Source organism: Hippocampus bargibanti, linkage group LG02 (genome assembly GCF_051943395.1).
Source record: "Hippocampus bargibanti isolate YZ-2025 linkage group LG02, ASM5194339v1, whole genome shotgun sequence".
Classification (NCBI taxonomy): domain Eukaryota; kingdom Metazoa; phylum Chordata; class Actinopteri; order Syngnathiformes; family Syngnathidae; genus Hippocampus; species Hippocampus bargibanti.
Window position 1 is genome coordinate 19,132,974 of NC_142735.1, and position 21,499 is coordinate 19,154,472.

Here is a 21,499-nt window from a genome sequence, read left to right on the forward strand (position 1 = left end):
TAGAATAAGGTATGTTATGTGTAGTTTTAAGGCTTATTTTGTTGAAAAGTATATTTTATGGAAACCTGGGAACTGATTATTCCAATTTCAATGGTTTCCTATGGGATTTTTTTTGTGATACACACTTTTTGGTTTACACACTGCCTGGGAACCAATTAAATTCGTAAGCTGAGGTCTCACTGGTCTCACTATCACATTACTTTGTTTTTCATTTGGCAGCCTATCTTTTGGATGCACTAATTTTTACCTTAAAATGTTTATCGGTTTCAAATAAGTAGGAACATTTTTAATTCGCTGACAAAGTCTCTTGGATAGAAACGTCAGACAGCTTCAAAGAAGAACAGATGACGGCTGAAGAAACCTCATCGATCTCAAAAAGTGTGATTCAATTATAGAAGACTCGAAAGTAACTGCTTGAAAAAAACGGGTGCTAATAATAGGAGAATGACATCACAACTCCATAACTCAGTATGTATCATTCAAGATTATAAATAACATTCTCAGAATATTATTTATAATCTCCGTTGAAATCATTGTCACACCCAAGTGGGAAAGTTGCAGTTACTCCTCCTTGACTGCGAGTGGCAGTGGAGAACCAACTAACACCAAATACTTGAGCGAAGTATTAATCCAACATGTCTGCGCCCTGAGGGAGAGAGAGTAACAGAAATACAGTAGAAACATTGAGAAAGCACAAGACGACAAGGAGGTACGTCCTCTGTTGCAGATTGTCTATCTTTTACTACACTCGGCTTGCTTTCTCCTATTTTAAAGCATCCGATGTTGGTACATTTATTCGCTTCTTGAACGTGACTGTGACGTCCACCGTGTGACGTTTCAATGTGACTGAGGGGCTCGCGGAGTTGTAATTGGAAACAGTGGAATGCATTTTCACGTGGCGTTGACAATCTCTGTGTATTATTCCATCACTTTAGCCTCATGTTTTGTCCCTACTAAATGATATCTCTAATCACAGTTGTTTGAGCATTTATATATTTCCTCTCTCTAATGTCCAGCGCAAGATCATGTACCTGTGTGCTCATTTTTCTCTCGAGCAGGCAGTTCAGCACTCTAAAAAACGACTGTTTACTGGTAACGTTTTTTGTCACTACTCTAAGCTTACTACTATAGTATGTTATTCAAATTTACCACTTGACTACTGTGCTCTACGAGTAATATTGTAGACGTAACGTCATAGATTATCTGGTTTTCGTTGTAATAAATTCATCCTGTCTACTTGATAACTAATGTTAAGCAGATTCCTTAGTTACAGACAGTGTATTGTAGGTGTTCAAATACCTGACATGTTTCGGCGACTACTTCCGCCTTCGTCAGAGTGTCACGGATGTTGCTGTGACGCGCCATTTTCAGCTGGTGTTGCTATGAGGGCGTGACCTACCTGTCAGAACTGACAGGTAAGCCACGCCCCCCGCTGTCCGCTCGTCCCTCCAGGATGCTGCTCCAGGTAGTAGAGAGCATGTAAGCTCCCTCATCCCTGTTGATGGTCCTTGGTCCTCGCTTTCGGATTTCAATGGCCTCCCTGATCCAGCGCTGATGTTTGTTGTCTTCGGTGCGGATGACTCTGGCCTTCTCCCAGTCCATGATGTGGTTTTCTCTTTTCTGTTACATTATATTTAGTTTTAATCCTTGATTATGTAGTCCTTTTCCAGTGAAAGACACTCTGACGAAGGCGGAAGTAGTCGCCGAAACATGTCAGGTATTTGAACACCTACAATACACTGTCTGTAACTAAGGAATCTGCTTAACATTGATTATCTGGTTTGTTGCTCTTGTATTTCATCAATTGATCATGTTTTTTTTTGTTTCGATTGAGATGTCCGATTTTGTTCGCGGTTCCAATGTGATTTTTTTTCTTCTGTTGAGATATAATTTATAAAAACTCATATTTTCTATAATACCATCATTTATTATTGTATGCAAATGACAGAAAATATGTTAACGACTCAGTTCTATAATCAGAAGGTAGTAGTGCACGTATTTTTATTTTTTACCCCTGTGGGATTGTATGTCAATTTCTACTGGAATTTCATTTTAGTTAGTATGCTAGCCAATACCACTAATGAGCTTCATGTGAATACTTAATTTTTTATGTTACTGTATACTTTGGTTCATGATAGTGTACACACTAAATGCACAGTGTTGATGTTGATGCTGTTTTATGGAATCCATCAGCATTTACCTTTGCAGGCAGTTGTTTATTTCCACGCAGTGCTTGGACCCAATTGTCTGGAAATAGCTTTTTGAGTTGCATCATTATGTCTCATTTTTGGCTTTTCTGTTACATTATATTTAGTTTTAATCCTTGATTATGTAGTCCTTTCCAGTGAAAGTGCTATCCGTTCAAGTCATATCCTTTTTTATTTCAAACCATTTTTCACAACCCCCACTACCCCCACCATGACCTTGAATGCAACGGTCCTTTAGTCTACTCGCGGCACAATTCTTAGAGGCACAGTGGTATATTTCATATCGAGTGGCGGCAACAATCAGTTTAAAAGTTTATTAGAAGGATTTGGAAGATTGAATAGGCACAGGGATGAGGCATCACCACTAAGCCCGTTAGCGGTGATGCTTTCACACGTCAGTGGAGGAGACTGAATGCTGTACATTTGTTACTGTCTTTGCTTTGCGATGATTTGAATGCACTTACGACCGTTAAGTTGACATCACCTTGGTCAGGTGAATAACACTCTTGCAAACGTGTTTTCTGGGAATATTAATCAAAGTATCCAAAAGACCTTGAAAACAGTGTTTCAAAAATCCACCATTGGTGCCACTTTTGGCCAGCTAATATGCGGTTGAACAGTACTGGTAAGCTACCATGCACTAGTGAGGTGACTAGACTCGATGAATAGGCATATTTCACAGTAGTAGCACCTTATCTTTATCTGATCATTTTAATCTGATGTTTTGCAACAGGAAGACTTGGACAACATGCCTGACAGCGACCCTGTAGGTCTTGTTTGACAGCTCTGTTTATTTGATATTCTTGATGTGAAATATGCAAGTGCAAGCTTATAACCAATATACATGATTAGGCTGCTACTAGAGCAGGTATGGGCAAACTACGGCCCGCGGGCCACATACGGCCCGTTAGGCTTTTTAATCCCGCCCGCCGAATTTGTCCAAATTATAGTCAAAACAGTGTCTGAAACTCATGACAAAAAGTTAGTGGACAACAGGGCAGTTAACTGAAAAGTTGCCTGCCCCATTTTTCACAACTTGAAGCAGAATGAGCAAACTAATCACATTAAAAAACATTGTCACAAAGTGTGAAGTTTTTTTTAAAATCAAGAATGTACCTACGACAAATGCTACCTTGCTTAATTTACGGTAAACGTGCATGGCTGTAGATTTTGCTGCAGTAGTCAATTGTCATTGTGGTGCACAATGCAACGTCTGCATTGCTTCCTCCGAGCCATTAAGCCCCTTTCATAAGTCTCACGTACACTTTACAGTCACGGTTTAATGTAAATTTACGTTTTGTAGCGTCACATATGTTGTTAGCTTCTTTTGAATCTTTCTTCTGGGCTGAGGTTCTGTGCATTTATTTTGGAAAATGACATGCAATTGCACGACTTTATAACGCTTGCGAAAGTCCGGAAGACAGAAGCAGGCTTCTGATTGGCCGCCGTGCCGTGTATGCAAATTTCAACTGCAGGTAGCCTATGTCCGTGTGCTCGGCGACGGTACACGTGTATTGTTTGCGCGTGAAGGCAAGGGTGTCAGTGGAGAGTTTGTTGAGCGCGCGGTCAGGACAAACCATCTATGATTTGGTGGAATTTAGCACAAGTAGGTATTATTGAGCTTGAATATTTCGTTGTGTAATATGTTTTGAATGTTGAAAGTGATTCCATTTTTCAATAAATGTTGATTTCTTTAACTTTGCCCCTTCAATGAAAACTTGTTAAAAACAGACGCAATCTTGATAAATCACAGTGCATATGTTATTTTAATCTATTTCCCTTTCCTCCTCCAAGTATCTGAGAAATAGTATGTAAACGGCATATTCCTTGAGACAAATTGATTAACTGATCAGGGATATTTTTCACATTTGAAAGGCAGTTAATAAATTGAGGTGTAGTGTTCATACTGTGCTATGAGGTTTGAACACACTACATTTAAAGGACAACCGGCACCATTTTTTTTTTCCCACTGACATCAGAAAAACGTTTTATAGCATCTAAAATACCCAAATCAGGCAGCCTGATATTTTTAGTTAAATGAAAAACACCAATAAAAATGACTTGAAAAAATTAATCCGGAAATGGCCAGTTTCAGAAGGTCTCACCCCCTTGTTCGTGACGCCAGGACGTCTTGCCTTGCTTGAGAATCAAAACAATGGCTTCAGATTCGGAGAAGATGTGAAGTTATGAATATGATTCAAATAGTTCTGAAGAGGAAAGCATAAATGTTTGCAATTGATTCAAGGAGTCCTCCCATATCAATTCGAGCCGTCAATGACAGCAATGTAGCACCCAGAAAATGCAGAAGATTGCGCCCAAGCTCCGTTGGAAATGGGCTGATTTGTCAGCTGGGAATTTGTGTCAGCGAATATCAAATAGTTGTCTTGGTGCAACACACAACTATTCACCGTGGCGTTATTTATGTGTTTTCCTTCTAATTTCGCCATCAATACGGATCAACACGAAGTTTTCAGACCAAATATAGTACCCAAAATGCATTGTGTGTCGCTTTCTCGGTCAGGGGCGGTCCAAACGTGACGTCACATGGGGATCGTCATCAACTCGAAAACAAGACTTCATGAATATTCAGCGCAAGTCTTAAAACGTAAACTATAGCTATATGCTGTGGAATCTTTGTAAAATACGCTCAGTCCAAGTCATTTGAAGTGATTTTATAAATTATTGACATAACTTGTCCGGAGGCGTCGGTTGTCCTTTAATGCTTTAGGTTTAGTATTTCCGGCCCAAACAATCCCTCCAAATGCTCCTGGCCCGGCCCCTCTGTCAAATTTTAGAACCCAATGCGGCCCGCGAGTCAAAAAGTTTGCCCACCCCTGTACTAGAGTGTAATACCTATCTATTTGTTAGGCCGTTTGTTAGTACCCCCCCCCCCCCCCTCAAAAAATACTGGTCGTTACCAGTTACAGTGAGACCTCAACTTACGAACACCTTATCTTCCAAACTTTTCGTCTTACGAATGTCAAATTTATGAAAATTAAACCTTATAATAAGCACTATTTTCATAATACACACCCACCACGGCTGGTGGAGTAATCTTCGGCCAAAAAGCACACGACCTTCGGATCTGGCGGAGTGATCTTCAGCGGAAGCACACGACCGAACAGCGCTCCAACGGCGCTACTTTCCACACCCCCTCTCATTGAATGCACACGTCGATCGCCTAGTTGGAGGTTTTTGCTGATAATTTTACTATGATGCGACCGAAAAAAAAAACACCACAGGCTCGTGTTCAGCCCAAGAAGACACAAAATAAAATCACCGTCGCTGAGAAGAAGGAGATAAAAACACGAACAAGGTGTGCATTTGTGTGATTTAGTGGCCGAGCACGGCTATGCTAAGTCAACCATTGCTACCATTCTGCGGAACAGAGAAGCCATCAAAGGTGCGTCTGTTGCAAAAGGTGTCTCCGTGCTCTCAAAGCGACGGTCTCGGACAATCGAAGAAGTTGAAAAACTTCTGTTAATTTGGATTAACGAAAAGCAGCTATCCGGCGACAGCGTGAGTAAAGCTATTTTATGTGAGAAAGCACGGCTAATTCACGCCGATATCACCATGCGCCAACCTGGAAGTTCGGCGCTTATTGAAGATTTTAAAGCCAGTAACGGATGGTTCGAGAACATGTGAGGGCGAGGAGGAGATGGCTGCAGCATCAAGTGAGCTTACAAGTCAGAAAGTGGAATGATGTGCAGGCCTTTACCGAACAGTTTCATCCAGAAAAGACTGTGGCTATGACAATCAACATGATGAACGATAATATGATGCCTCAGCTTCGTAAGACCTTACAAGTCAGAAAGCAACAGGTGTCAATTAAGAGTTTTTTAATCAGCAAAAACGATGAGTCTCCAAAGATAAAAGAAGAGAAGCCACACCAGAGGTTAAGTTACCAACAGTCCTTATGGAAGGTGACTCTCCTTCCATAAGCCATCCACGACCATACAATAGCACATTTATTATACATAGAATAAGGTATGTTGCGTGTAGTTTTAAGGCTTATTTAGTTGAAAAGTGTATTTTATGGAAACCCAGGAACGGATTATTCCCATTTTAATGGTTTCCTATGGGAATTTTTTTTTACATACACACTTTTCTCCTTACACACTCTGTCTCGGAACCAATTAAGTTCGTAAGTTGAGGTCTCACTGTACTTTTCAAGACCGCCAAAGTCATTTTACTTGTGTGCCAAAAAGAACTGCTACGAAAAATTACTTGAAACACGATTAAAGCACTAATGATCTATCAAAATAACAAAGGTTACAGCAATCACCCCTGGTGAACACCACACATGATTGCACCTTAATCTTGATGAGTACTAACTCTTTTATACAGATTGCTTGCTATTCTCGAGATCTATCTTTTCAATAGCTTTCAGCTGATGACAATTGTTCCCATTTTTTGCCTCAAATATTGAATGACATCAATGGATACTCCTAAAGAATACACTGCTTGTCATACCCCTGGGGCTACTGTCACACGTGGCCTGGTGCCCAGTGAAGATGAACTCCTCCGAAGAGTGAACTTGATAATGTCGAAGACTTTGTGTAGCCACGTGTCTCCCCGAGATGATGGATGCTTCTCCAGAGAATTGATTCATTGAAATAGCCCGCTGGATCTCGCTTCATTTTGTGCCGTCCTTTCTGAATATCATCACGCGTAGAACGGCCCCGCTGTCTTCAGTTTCAGCGTTATTTTCCTCCAGACTAAATTTTGCACCATGCATCAATCTGTTTCTATGTGTAAGATTAATTCAGATCATCCTGCCATGCATTACACATTGAAGAGGATGACTGTATATCAGCAACAGGTTCGTCTGCCTGAAAAGTACACTGTAAGGCAGGGGTGCTCACACTTTTTCAGCATACGAGCTACTTATAAAGACTACCAAGTCAAAATGATCTACCCACGACAAAAATGCAAAACATAATTATTTTCAAATGTTTTAAGGATTCTTTGTATGTACAATGTATGTTGATGTACCTTGCATAACTAAATAAGCCATTATTGCACAACACATATAATAACTACATATAAATAACTATTAACATTTTTTAGTAATTACCTGAGTTTACTTTGATGACTTACACTGAATTGAATCAGCCAGGGATGCATAGTCCGGACAGTAGCTGCTGACAGCCAGCCTCAAGCACATTTCCAAATGTTCATCATTAATGGTGGAACAGTATTTGGACTTAATGATCTTCATGGAGGAAAAGGCTGACTCACATAAATAAGTGGAGCCGAATAATGCAGTCAAGGAGGTAGCACATTTCCTCATGTTGGGGTACTTTTCCTGTGTGAGTAAGTTACAGAACTGTCCATGAGCCCTGGACTTCAGCAGTGAGAACACTCACAATCTCCAATGTCTTTCCACATTTGCTGGGTTAAATCCTTAACCGTGGCTTCACAGTGCCATGTAACTGTATGTCTTGACAGCTGCGGAGCTTTGATTGAAGATAATATCTCTTCCTTATTTTTAAAGTCTCTGAACAAGGAGTCACCTGCTTCAACTAATGCTTCTTTTAGCATCTCTCCGTCTTGGAAGTACTTATTGTTTTTAACGATGGCGTGACTCACCCGGAACGATGCTTCGGTGGCGGCTTTCGCTTTTGAAGTATGTTGAGTGAAAAATGACTGCTGTCCGGACAACTGGGATTTTAGTTTGTCCACCGTCCTCTTTCTCAGCTGGCTTTTCGGCGGGAAGTCAATGTCGTATTTTCCATGAACAGTCCGAAAATGGCGCTCCACATTTTCCCATTCCGTATGAAAGTAATATGTTTTGCCCCCTTACTTGGTCCCGCTTTCTCACTCATTTTGATCACCATATGTTTTAGCAAGGGCTTAAAATCTGAGGTAATTCGCTGACGAGCTTGTAAATTTTGCTGCGTTTAGCGCCGTTGTTTACGCATGCACGGCGACCTAAAGGTAAAATTTCAGTTCTGAATGGTTGCCCTGTATGTCAATCAAGTGACGGGACGTTTGATAGGCTGACAAATGTTTTTTATACTGTCACGCTGCGATCGACCAGTACTACCTCCGCGATCGACGTAATGAGCACCCCTGCTGTAAGGGTACTTTCCACAAAATGAAACCCAGTACAGTGGTGCATTACAGTGGTCTATTTATGAAATTACTGTATTTTCCGCCATATAAAATCCTTTGGATTATAAATCGCACCTTCACAAAATGGCCACTTGAAAATCTATTTTCCTAAATTCGGTGTACCCCATTATAAAAACGCATATATCGAAGTTATGTTCTCTTTTTGAGGCATATTTTCCAGAAACTGTTATTTGGATTGCACTTTTTGGTGCGTTCATATTGTTTATATTCACTTTTGCCACTTTGAGAGAAAGGTGTGTCAGGCACCCGCGTTTGTTGCTGTTTGCCCAATATGATGGCGGGGGAGGAAATGTAATTCAAAGAAGGCAGTAAATAAAGCAGCATCCTCAGGGGACATGAAGCCTGCATGGCTGATTCAAGCCGGGGTTGGGGAAGATGAGTGTGTCCTCGTTTGAACTTGGACGCACTGATAGACGCCCAAGTGTTACCGCTGGAAGCCAATACTTTTCATACAACTGTGCCAAGGAATGATGTGCTGCTTAAATGTTTTATTTCCCCCCTCCACTGTGGTTTCCTAACAAGTAGAAAAGCAGTCAACTGTAATCAGACACTATGTGCAAAAAACGGCTCCATATTTTATGATTTCTTTTTCAAAGGCAGCCGTAAATTTGCCATGTGCCAAAATGTCTGTTGGTACCAACGTGCTTTTGCATTAACTTAACTGTTGGCAACATTGAACGAACCCTGACCTCTTCTTTTCCTTTCGGCTTTTCCCTTCAGGAGTTGCCACAGCGAATCAGGTGTCCTCCATTTAACCCAGTTTTGTGCATCCTCTTCTCTCACACCAGCTCCAGTATCTTCATGTCCTCTTTCACATCATCCGTAAACCTCCTCTTTGGTCTTTCTCTCGGTCTCCTCCCCTGGAAGTTCAAGGCTCAGCATCCTGACCCAAAGTAAATAAATAAATAAATAAATAAATAAACAACCACTTTGCTGCACAAACACACACTTGCGAACATTTGCCGTTTAATGAAATGAATCTTCAGCACTGTTAAAAAATGGTTTCTGATTATAAAATATCTAATATCGTCCGATTCATTCGTCAGGTCATAGGTCTTAATATGCATGTAGTTGTCAATGTTGTCAAACTGCTGTTTCGTGAGTTTTATTTACTTTTTGTCTCTTGTAACTTTCAGGAGAAGGTAACCAACATATTTTAAACCTTTGTTAGTATCAGCCAATGCAATCTCGCACATCCCACTGGGACTTGATTACAAGGTACTTCTTTTCAATGTAGATGAATATTTATAGAGAATATGCTTTCTTGTTACACCGCCAGTTCTGAATATCATTCAAATAGTTCTGAAGAGGAAAGCAGACGTCTGCAATCGATTAAAGAATTTATTCCATGCTATTTTGAGGCAACATTGGGGGAAAATGTATCACCCAAAAAGAGGCAGAAAATGGCGTCCAAGCTTCTGTGAGAAAATAATCAGCCCGTTTCCACAGGCTGATAAATTCCTTCCATGGAGCTTGGTCGCCCTCTTCTGGCAGCTTTTTGGTGCAACACAAGGTTTTCAGACCAAACAAGCAAAATACATTGACGTGATGGAAGGACTGCTACAATGTGCCTTTTTTTCGGTCAGGGGCGTTCCTTCAGTGACGTCACGTACGGACTCGTCACCAACTCAAAAACAGACTTCCTGAATATTCAGCGCGAGTCTTAAAACGTAAAATATGGCTATATGCGGTGGAATCTTATTAAAATACACCCAGTAGAAGTCATTTGAAGCCATTTTACAAATTACGGACACAACTTGTCCGGAGACGTCGGTTGTCCTTCAGAACTATTTGAATCATATTCATAACTGGATGTGTAACAAGAAAGCATATTCTCCGAATCTGAAGCCATTGTTTGTATTCTCCAGCAATGCAAGACGTCTTGGCGTGACGTCACGAACTGGGGGCGGGACTTTCTGAAAATGCCCAATTCGCAACTCAATTTTTTTGTAGATTTTGGACACTTTAAGTCATTTTTATTGGTGTTTTGCATTTCAATAAAAATATCATACTGCGTGTTTTGGGTATTTTAGATGCTATAAAACGTTTTTCTGATGTCAGTTAGGAAACAAAAAAGTGACGTCGGTTGTCCTTTAAGGTAGTGCTGGAATACAGTAGTGGCATTTAAATTAATTTCAATGTGTTAAATTGATTTGCTAGGTGAATCAACTTCATTAAGAGATTGGAAGCGGAACAAATTCAACTCTCAAGTCAAGTACTGCCGCTGCATATTGATGATGAATATTAACAGCGACCAAGTAGAAAGGCAGCATAGATAGAGGGTTTAAGCGAGTCTTCTCAACCAGCACTCCTTTGAAGAGTAAATTGTGTTCCACTGCTCTTCAGCACCTGCCATCCCATAATCAGCAGCCGCAGCTCACGCTCTAGAAAACAGCGCATGATCGTATTTAATGACGGCCACCAATCACGACTCGCCATTTGATAATAGATTCCTCTCTTTGGTCAGTGTGTTTAAAAAAAAAAGTGGGCGAAATTAATAAACCGCCTGCCCTGGAAGCAAATATGACTTCCCAGAATACCCTGCTGCCGGTCAAGGTCCGTCCCCGCGCTGTCAGTAAACATTTAGTATTCAAGGCTTTCAGTCATTTATTGTGTGTCTAATGAGATTCGAGCACTTGTGTAAAGATGGGCAGGGACACGGAATTGCTTTTATAATTTTCGTACTTGTTATTTTCCAACCGGTATCCGAGGACAACAGCATGTCTCAAAGGCTTTTTTATTTTTTTTTGGCCTCTTCCCTTCCACCTCCCAAATTCTTTCAAATGTGCATGATGGTTGTGTTGTGACTTAATTCCCAAAATGTGTTTAGGCGATGAGGACAATATTTTTTCCTTAGCATCTCAATAAAATGAATTGCCGCCTGTAAACGGGTTCTTCTGGGCATGTTTTATTCAAAATGTAATTTACTGAGTGGTGATAAAATAAATGCCCCTGGGGCGAAAATGTAAAATTGTTATTCAATATGGTAAAACAGAAGTGAATATGAGGCCTTGTGGAGCACTTTGGACAATGTTTTGTGGAAGTTAGTATAATTTGGATTGAATTGGATCAGAATCAGAATCATCTTTATTGGCCAAGTACAGTAAAGTCTCGTTATATCGATATCGGATATATCGATAGTCCCGGTTATATCGATACTATTCTATGCACGCACGGAGAAAATTACATGCAAACAGGGTCGGATATATCGATAGTCCCGGTTATATCGATATTTTTTCGGACTCCCTTGAATATCGATATAACGAGACTTTACTGTATGTAGAACACACAATGAATTTGTCTTTGGTAGAACACGCTCGACTAGCATCATCATAAAAAAGACAAGCGCCTGCCTGAGGAGACTAGCTGGAAAACGTGCTGGGCAGGGTGCGGAGGGTCGAATGTCATATTCACATTTTTCGTTTCTTGTACTTGGATGTGTTGTTTTTGGGCTCAAAAGTACAATGGCCGCCACTTGTTTGATAATGCCAACATGAATAGCGAATGGGGATTACAGGAGCAAATCTGGGCATCAGTAAAATAAATTCCTTTTTAAATGGTCCCTTGAAAAAGATGAACCGTGATGTTGTGAGACTTCACTTTACAGCATATCAGTTGTAGATGCGAGAAACTTGCACGGTGTGAATATTAATGCTGCGGAGCTGGGAAAGCAAGTTTTATTTATTAAGCAGCACAGCTGGTTTCTCCACCATCACTTTCATGTTTTCACTTTGCATTTAAAGCTAGATGTCAGACACAAGATTCAAGGGGGACGGGTGGGGGGGGGGGTGCACGCACAGCATGGTGGACATCATCACACCTCCTGGAAATACTTTCCTTTTTGAGGCAGGGGTCTATTTTTTCCGTGTCAGTGCTATTTGGATTTCAGTGCTCTCATTACCCCCTGAGGAAGCTTGTGGGGTATCTAAGTCTGTTCAATCCACTGAAAAAATGAAAAAGCAGCTGCCTTGTCATCTCTTTTGTTTGATGATTTCCCGTTAAAGGTCCTTTTTAATTGAGTTGAAGGCATATGAACAATTTGTATCAAAATTATAGTTGCCCCTGCGGTTTACTGACAACTGTTTCAGGTTGCATCCCTGCTCAAGGTAATGTTTTGATGCTAGCTCGTTGAATGTAGCCTATGATCACTGATAGAGATAGTTTTTTACACATCCGTAAACATCCTATGTTATTTCATGTTTAGTTTAGTCTATATGGATGTATGTAGCTTATTAGATAACTTGTTGCATCAGTAGGGTGCAACAAGTATTCATTTTCAGTCTAATGTTCTCCCAAACCCCTCCCCGTTGATGATAGGCCTGGTTGTTGATGGATTGGATTGGATTGGATTTGCCTTTAATAGTCTCGCAGTGGAGAAATTTACATTTCACAGCAGCAAAGTTATGAAAGAAATGAAAGTAGAAAAGCAAAACACAAAGACGATGTCATCGCTGCTGTGTGATAAAACTAGGTGAAAGGGGCGGCCCTTCTTCTCTTGGCTTCCCCACTCCGACCAGACATGTCCTTTTATTGTTTACAAGAATAAAGTAGTCTTTTCTGTTCACCATTTGTGGTCCCCGCTGGTATTTCATCATAAAACTCCATTGAACCAGGAAGAGATACATCAACTCTCCCCTAACAATCACGAGTCGTAATAAATTGTAAATGCTTCCACGGCTCTTCAAGGATAATTGTAGGCGCTGTTTTACTTTCAAAAACTCACTTGAACAAATGGTAAATAATTGAAACACGTGTTAACAATGTTCGTACATGTGCTGCTTATAATCACGTCAAGTCAATTAAGACGCACAGCGGCTAATTAGTTAACCGGTTAACAGTCAGCCAACTCTACACTCACTGACGCCCATGTCACTCACCGAACTATCTTCTTCTTTTCCTTTCGGCTTTTCCCGTCAGGGGTCGCCACAGCGAATCAGTCCTCCATTTTCAGAGGTTTGATTCGCATGTTTGTTTTGGCCAAGCCACCGAACTATACTCGTCATAAATACTTTGTTAGACTATAGAGATGGTGGCCACAAATGGGTAACAATAATATCCTTTTCTGAAATGTACATTATTATTTTATAACAACTGTTATCCACATTATTGATTTGATAATCAGTAATAAAAAGTTTAGACAAAAAAATATTAACAAGTAATACAATTAAAAAGTTTACCGTCAGTTAGAAAGGTGTTTGTTTTTCATTCTTTTTTAATTATTTTTTTTACATGAACTCTCTGATGTCATTTTCAGTCCATGGCAAGTTGCAAAATGGCCGCCCCGAATTTACTGCTTCCACAATCACATTTCTCAGTATATTTTTCATATTTCGACTGGTAGGGCTCAATAAAACTTGTTATTCTAAAGAATAATGAATAACTTCCCCTTTAACCTCAGTTATTGTCATTTTTCTAAAATTTTTGTAACCCTACAAATCTCAGTTTGTATGCACTATTTGTACGTTGGAAAACAACATCAAATTATACACTGTACTGCCCTACATTTTTCTTCCTTATACTTTTGTTTTAGATATAGCCTTTCTCCATTTCGCAAAGGACACTTCCACTTGTACGATGAAAGCATAAACCTTCTCCGTGGTCAGCTGTGGCTCTGTCCATATTTTCAAATGCAGATTGCATCATTCGTTTGCTGCAGTATGACATTAAACACTTCTTTGAGAAACTGAGAATATTACAGTAAATTGCTCCCTTGTTCAATACTGAATAAATGGTGAAATCCGACAGACAGTTACCAGATAACTTGCAAGTTTCAATTGGCCGAAGGTACAAGTTCATGTAAAGACTATATTATTGCTCTCTGACGGACAGAGGTTTGGAAGTGACAACTTCAGACACAAATTCACTCTGGGAAGTTTAATTGCATTTGCACGAAGAAGCATGAACACATCTTTAAAAAAAATGAAGCAAGATGGTCAAAAAATGTCAGCAGAAAGCCAAATGTGTTCATTCCTTATCGCAAACTCTGAATTAGGATTGAATGTGCCAACCCGTTTCCCTGGTCTCCATTCAACCAGTTGGTCTTTGATGGTCGTAAAGAGATGCGATGAGATTTCCTCTCGAGATTTCCTCTCGCCGCGTCGTTCACAATCGTACTGACAGACGGCTATTAGTTTAAGGCATTCCCTTGACTTGTAAATAAACCAACAGATTGACTTTGGTTCTTGCTCCCCTTGAAGAGGATTCCGGTGGGCGGGGGAGCCCCTAATAGCACAAACAAGACACAGCAGTAGGCCTCACAAGTGCAATTAAGATCACCGTTTTTAATTACGACCTGATTAATCTCTTCAAAATGAGTGCCATCTTTGAATTGGGCTGCTTTTTTATTCATTTTCCAGCGGCAATGGCTTTTACCCTCGAATGAATTTTTTTTTTTGCATTATTGCCTGATGCTTGTACCAAATAGCCTGTAAAAATAAACAAATGAACAAGTATAAAAATACATAATTACATTACTAACTCACTGACTAGCTAACCAATCAACCAACCAACTGATTAGCTGACCTACTGATTAATTACCCAATTAACCAAGAAACTACCAACTATCCAATTAACACACTAAATAACTAAACGACCAACCAAGGAACTACCCAACTATCACACTAACCAACTAACCAACTATCCAGCTAAATAACTAACCAACTAACCGACGAACCAACCAATGAACTAACCAACACACCAACCAACAAACAAACCACCCAATGAACCAACAAACCAACTAACAAACTAGCCAACCAGCTAACCAACTGACATGCATAACTAACTAACTAACTAACTAACTAACTAACTAACTAACTAACTAACTAACTAACTAACCAAGAAACTAACTAGCAACCAACTGGCCAACTAACGAACCAACTAACCAATTCACAAACGATCCAACCAGATGCCGTACAACTAGCTAACTAACTAGCTAAATAACCAATTAGTTAACCAGCTAACTAACTAACCTACCAACAAAGCAACCAACTAACTAACATACCCACCAAACAAACTAATTAGTGAGCTAGCCAACTAAGCAACCAACCGACTGAATGAATGAATGAATGAATGAATGAATGAATGAATGAATGAATGAATGAATGAATGAATGAGGCAATACTATGGAGGAGTCGAGTGCCTTGGCTCAGCCTGAGCAAAAGATTGTGCGGTGACAGGTATATTCGCGTCAGGTGCTCTGTTTTCCCTGGCCACCACCTCAGTTGGCCACGTTTATTGACTTGTTTACTTGAATTTCTCCAGCACCGTCTGCTTGACAATAGACCGGGGGGGAAGCCTGAACATTTTCATTAGAAGGTACAAAACGGAGAATTGTGCTTTGCCATCATACCTGATAAAAATATATTTTTAATACTTGTGCTTTTTTAGAATGTAAAATATTGAGGAACGAATAACGCATCCGTATTTGAGCTGCACTTAGGTGTTTATCCCGGTGGTGTGGCCGTTTGGGTATCCCGCCTCTGCATTTTCGTGCAAGCACTGTGATATAATTGCTGTCAGCCAATGACCTTGAATATCCGAATATGTGCGTTCAGTCAGTCCCATGTGGTCTGTTATTTTCACAAATGAATGTAGTGTGTCTGCCGTGCAGCATTGTGTTGCCTCAAGAGTGAACGTTTTTTTGAAGTACAAATAGACACATTTCAGTGATTTTAATAATACAATTGGATCGCTGTCATATTTTAGTACAGAAGGAACCGATGAGCCACTAAGATGCATGCAGATAAGAGTTTGCGAAGGTGATGTAACCACACATTTGTGAAATGCAGTGATACCTCGATTTATGACCAGAATCCATTCCAGAAGCATGTCTAAAAAAATCCAATTTGATCGATAACAGAAACATTTGAGAACCAAGATTTGACTATGTTAGCGGCATACACTGATCGACGTGGCCAGCAGCGGCGGCATATCTGTCACTCTGGTGGTGTAATAACTCAAAAAAGCAATTGTATTTTAGGGCGCGGAGAACTTGACAAATTGACAAGAATTATAGAAAGAGGTAGTGTGAATGTTGGTGCACGTTGGTATAGGAAAGCAAGATGAATACCGACTTGAAAAGTGGAGATGCTCAAGGGCGATGGGGCTAAGCATTGATGTCACTCATTTTCTATTTAAAACATAAAAACTGACGAATAAAAACCCAAACAATTTAAAGTTGTAGTTTATTTATTATACTTTGTTCTTTATTTAATTATTGGCTATTTATATATTATATAAGAATTTGACTGGAACTTAAATTTTGACACAGTTCTGTTCCTACTACAGGGACGTCACCCAAATTCATCCTCTCACTGGCCTGTGCTCATATATGTTGTTATATGTTAAGGGGGGATTGAGGCCATATTTATTTGAACAGTCAAATTAGTCTGGAGACAGCAAACTTTAAGTAAACACATGAAAAAGAATATTTTCTTAAATGTGATCGTGTGTGTGTGTGTGTGTGTGTGTGTGTGTGTGTGTGTGTGTGTGTGTGTGTGTGTGTGTGTGTGTGTGTGTGTGTGTGTGTGTGTGTGTGTGTGTGTGTGTGTGTGTGTGTGTGTGTGTGTGTGTGTGTGTGTGTGTGTGTGTGTCACTCCAAGCTTATTTACAAAAATAGACCCTCTCCACCCCAAAAAAGGACCATTGCTCGACACAGCTATTCTGCTTCATTGTTTTAGACAGTAGCCACATCACTTCTTTACAGTTTGCTTTTTTTATGGACTGGAAAGCAAGCGCTTCAGGGATGCTTTCATTCTTTTTTTTCTCTTTTTTTACTTTTTATTTTCAGCGCAGCGCTTCACTAAATATTTTCAAAATCCCATCTACATCGAATCCCCATGGCAGCAGGTGTGCAACAGACATCGGCATTTCAGCAAGACCGTATCCAAAATATACATTTTTTATAGCAGTATTCCTGACAAACAACATATTAAAATACCGTTTTTGTAGTATTCCTTTGCGTTGACTTTCACACTGTCAAAAAATGGGAGGCTGTCATAAAATATCTGTTTGTGGAAAGAAAGAGATGACTCACTGGAGCCATTTCTCCAAATCAAAACAATGTGTGCTTACTTCGAGATAAATACTCGATTGAAAAAAAAAATAGCATTGAAGTTGCACTCATTATAAACTTTCAAACAACTGCTATCTATATTTAAACCCCACCTACAGCAGCAACGCATCCAACAACAACAAAAACAAAAAAAAATAGTGAAAAAAAATCCAATTAAAATATTTTATTTATTATTTTGATAAACTCCTTGCCATCGACTTCCTCCCAGAAATGTTGTTCATTCTTGTTGTGTCTTTTTGCCCAACAATCATATTTATTTCAACACCGTAATGACCGACAGATCCCTGTAGATGGCAGACTTGAACAATATTTTATGGGTCGTGAATGATTTGTTAAAAGGCTGAAAAAAAACAAAAACTCGACTTGAACTCTAAAAGGTTGCCAGACAGTTTACGAGCCGTGAAAGGAATGAATTGTTGAGGAGCCAAGAAAACGCACACTCAAAGGTCCGCCTCCCACAAAAAAAATCAATGGCTTCGGACAGAGAAAAATAACTCGAGCCACACCATTAGAAAGACTTGCCATCCAAGGTTGGCAAGACCCCCCCGCCCCCTCACTCACCCACCGATGTTGTTAACAAGGCTGTAATTTATGCTTTCTTTCAAACCTCGTTCATCAAGCCCATTTTGGACAAAGTGCATTAAATCTGCACTTTGGCTTCATGGGCGACCTGGCGGTTGCCTGGGCCAGGTATTGCCATAGGAACGACGTGTTTCGCTGGGGGGAAAAAAATCCCCCGTCTTTTACCGCTCACATTCCTGCCGCTTTGATTGAATTCTTCCCCTGCACAACGGCTCTAATTGATGCTTATTTTGCAGCCTTGAAGCTTGTTCGTCGCATGGCCTTTATACCTTGAATGTAATGTAAATTCCTCTGTGCTCCCAGTGCAGTCGCGCTCTCTCTTTATGTAGGTCACCCCCTTTACCGCTTCACTTGTAGCGACGCCTCGTTTTATTTAGCGCCACGCCGACTGAAGCCCATCGCTTTTATCACTCGCACTCACAACTGGAGTTGCAGGAAGACGCTTTTGCCTTTTTTTCAAACGGTTTGTTCCCTTAATTCCCAATTGGGAAAAAGTAACGCTGAACAATTCATCAACATCAAATCGACATGGCAGGGTTGGAAAATGCCATTTTCAAACCGCAAGGTTGCATTTTTGAAGGGAGGAAAAAAACAACTTCATTTTGGTCAGTTGGCAGGCTTTGTTTTTCTAAAAACATATATTTCATCAAATCCTCCTGACAACGAAACGGGAAACTTTTGCAAATTTCCTCACCGCGGGATGATTAACTCATTCACTGCCATTCATGAATTTATTCGAGAATTGAAAATATGACGAAGAATGCCATTCCCGAATATTTTTGGGTTCTGTTTTTTCATGCTTGGTTGCCAATAAAGCGCTGGCCGTGGCCTCTGGCAGTGTGTCTTCCATTCCACAAGGAGCCAGCATTTTCCTTTTTTCCATGTTAGGGCTTTGTTCCAGCTTATGCTGTTGTTAAAGCGCTATATAAACCAATATGTATGTATTGCATTGTATTTTGGACAGCCACCCTCATTTCAAGCTCATATAACTCCAGACCCATATAATTTAGGAATGAACTTTTTTTTCCCAATGAAATAAGAGAGTTTAAGGTTTATTACGCTGCATTGAATGTTTATGTTGTCTAAAATCTCTGGAGGTCCTGGAATTTGAGTGACAATGACAAAAACCCTGGCACTGGAGTGGACATATTTTTGCACATCATCTGACAGTCAATGAGTCAAAGGCTTTCTGATTTATTTCGTCAAATTGTGTAAAGTTGTCATCGTGAACACTTAAAAGGTATATATATTTTAAATACTTTGCTTTGAGAGAATAAAGGAAAAAGCTTATACAGTGAGACCTCAACTTACAAACACCTCAACTTACAAACTTTTTGTCTTACAAACGTCAAATTTATTAAAATTAAACCTTATAATAAGCACTATTTTCATAATACACACCCACCACGGCTGGCGAAGTGATCTTCGGCGGAAGCACACGACCGAACAGCACCAGAGGTTAAGTTACCAACAGTCCTTATGGAAGGTGACTCTCCTTCCATAAGCCATCAACGACCATCAAAAAGGTAAATAAAACTTTCTTTTACAGCACAGTTTATTTCTTTAATTACAGTCGTCATATAATGCCCCTCTCTTTCCAAACAGCAATTCCCTTTGACCTTTGACCTCCAACGCCTCCATCAAGCCATGCAAAAAAAAAAACCATCACAAATGTAAATAAAGTGACTTTATGATACAATGCAGTGTATTTCTTTCATTACAATACAATAGCACATTTATTATACATAGAATAAGGTATGTTGTGTGTAGTTTTAAGGCTTATTTAGTTGAAAAGTATACTTTATGGAAACCCGGGAACGGATTATTCCCATTTTAATGGTTTCCTATGGGAATTTCTTTTTTGAGATACACACTTTTCGCCTTACACACTGTGTCTGGGAACCAATTAAGTTCGTAAGTTGAGGTCTCACTGTATATCCTGTCATGATTTTTGGGCCTGTATTTTTTCTTCATTCTAATTTATGACCAACATGTTTATGGATAATAATAATGAGGAGATTGTTTATTTCATTGTACTTATTTATTATTCATTAAAAAAAAAAATTGAACATTAAAATTCAATTGCAATATTCAGGAAAGAAAATCGCAGTGAGATTCTTTTTTCTAAATATAATAGAATGGAGGAAAACGCATACTTTGGTGCTTCTCTGCTCAAGCCAGCAGTTACAACACCTTCGGATTGCTATTTTTGCCCCACTTTTCTCCACTATGATGTCTATTTTCTGCAAATTAGCGTTGGGCGCCTCTGCAATGTCTGCTGGCACACTTGATCTGAGGCTTATTCTTCACTCAAGTAGCATAGCCTCTAAATGGCGCCGATGCGTCCGCGCCTTACAAAAATCGCATTGTTGTGTTCATGTTTAGAGTCCCATTTTTTTCCCTCCTTCTGTACGTGACTCAAGAACAGTAGGCGGTCCCATGCTTCTCGCTTATCGTCGATCTAATTGGATCCCCTCGGTTACTTGTGATGAAGCATCACGAGAACGCTTTAGCCCTCTCAGACTTATTTTTATTGAATGCTCAACACGCCCCTAAATTGCAAGGCTTCAACCTTAAAACTTCTATTTGTCCCAGCGCTGCCATCATTGATCTTTTCTTTTTTTCCCCTCTCTCCATCTCCTGCTTTTTTATTTTATTATTAATGGCTCTACCTGTATCACTTTGATTCCATCAGAGGATTACAAAAGCACTTTTATGTGTTCAGCCTCCTCAGAGAAAGGCCGGAGGTTCAGGATTTTCTCTCCATTTGACTAATTGATTTCTGACTTGCTTTTTGTATTGCAATGGAGGTTTAAAAAAACTCTGAGTCATGCGTGACAGAGCTGATATTCCCATGTTGCTTCATCATATTTTGGTATTGTTACTTCAGGGCAATATACACAAGACCAAGACGAAAGGAAAAAACACATCACACATCAACTTATTAAATTGATTTATGGTTAGTATTTGTTTCTTGTTTAAGTGCTTAAAATAAATTTCAATACACTAGAAGAGGGTTTGTGAGATGGTCCCTGGTGGGCTGGTAGGTGACATTCCAATTCTGCGTGTGAGTGGTCGGGAGAAAGCAGTGGCCATTATTATTTTTTTATAAACATAAATCTAATTTAAAATGATTACCATGTGTAACTGTAAATACCACTGGAAATGAGAAAGTTGCCTATTTTGAGGGAACAAGTTGTTCAGGTAACCTGAGATTGTTCATAAAAGGAAAAAAATACAACAGTCCCCCCCCCCCAAAAAAAAACAAAAACAAAAAAAAACATTCACATTATTCATTCCCTGCCAATTTGTTCGGGTTTTAGTTTTTCTTGTGGGGGTGCCGATAAAGCGCTGCTCAGACCCCTGCCACTGTTTGTCCCCTCCACAAGGGGCAGCATTTCCCCTTTTCCCATGTTAACGCTTTGTTCCAGCTTCAGCTGTTGTTAAAGGTCGATATAAATCAATATGTATGTATTGCATTGTATTTTGGACAGCCACC

The 21,499-nt window shown here is 39.8% G+C and overlaps 1 protein-coding gene across 1 annotated transcript in view; it reads left to right on the top strand.

Moving 5' to 3' along the window:
• Positions 1-612: 612 nt before the first annotated feature.
• mrpl11 (mitochondrial ribosomal protein L11) overlaps positions 613-21,499 on the top strand; it is a 75,065-nt gene continuing 54,178 nt past the window's right edge. The window contains exon 1 of the mRNA XM_088989839.1: positions 613-709. The gene's annotated coding sequence lies outside the window, so the exon portion shown is untranslated. The remainder of the gene's footprint in view (positions 710-21,499) is intronic.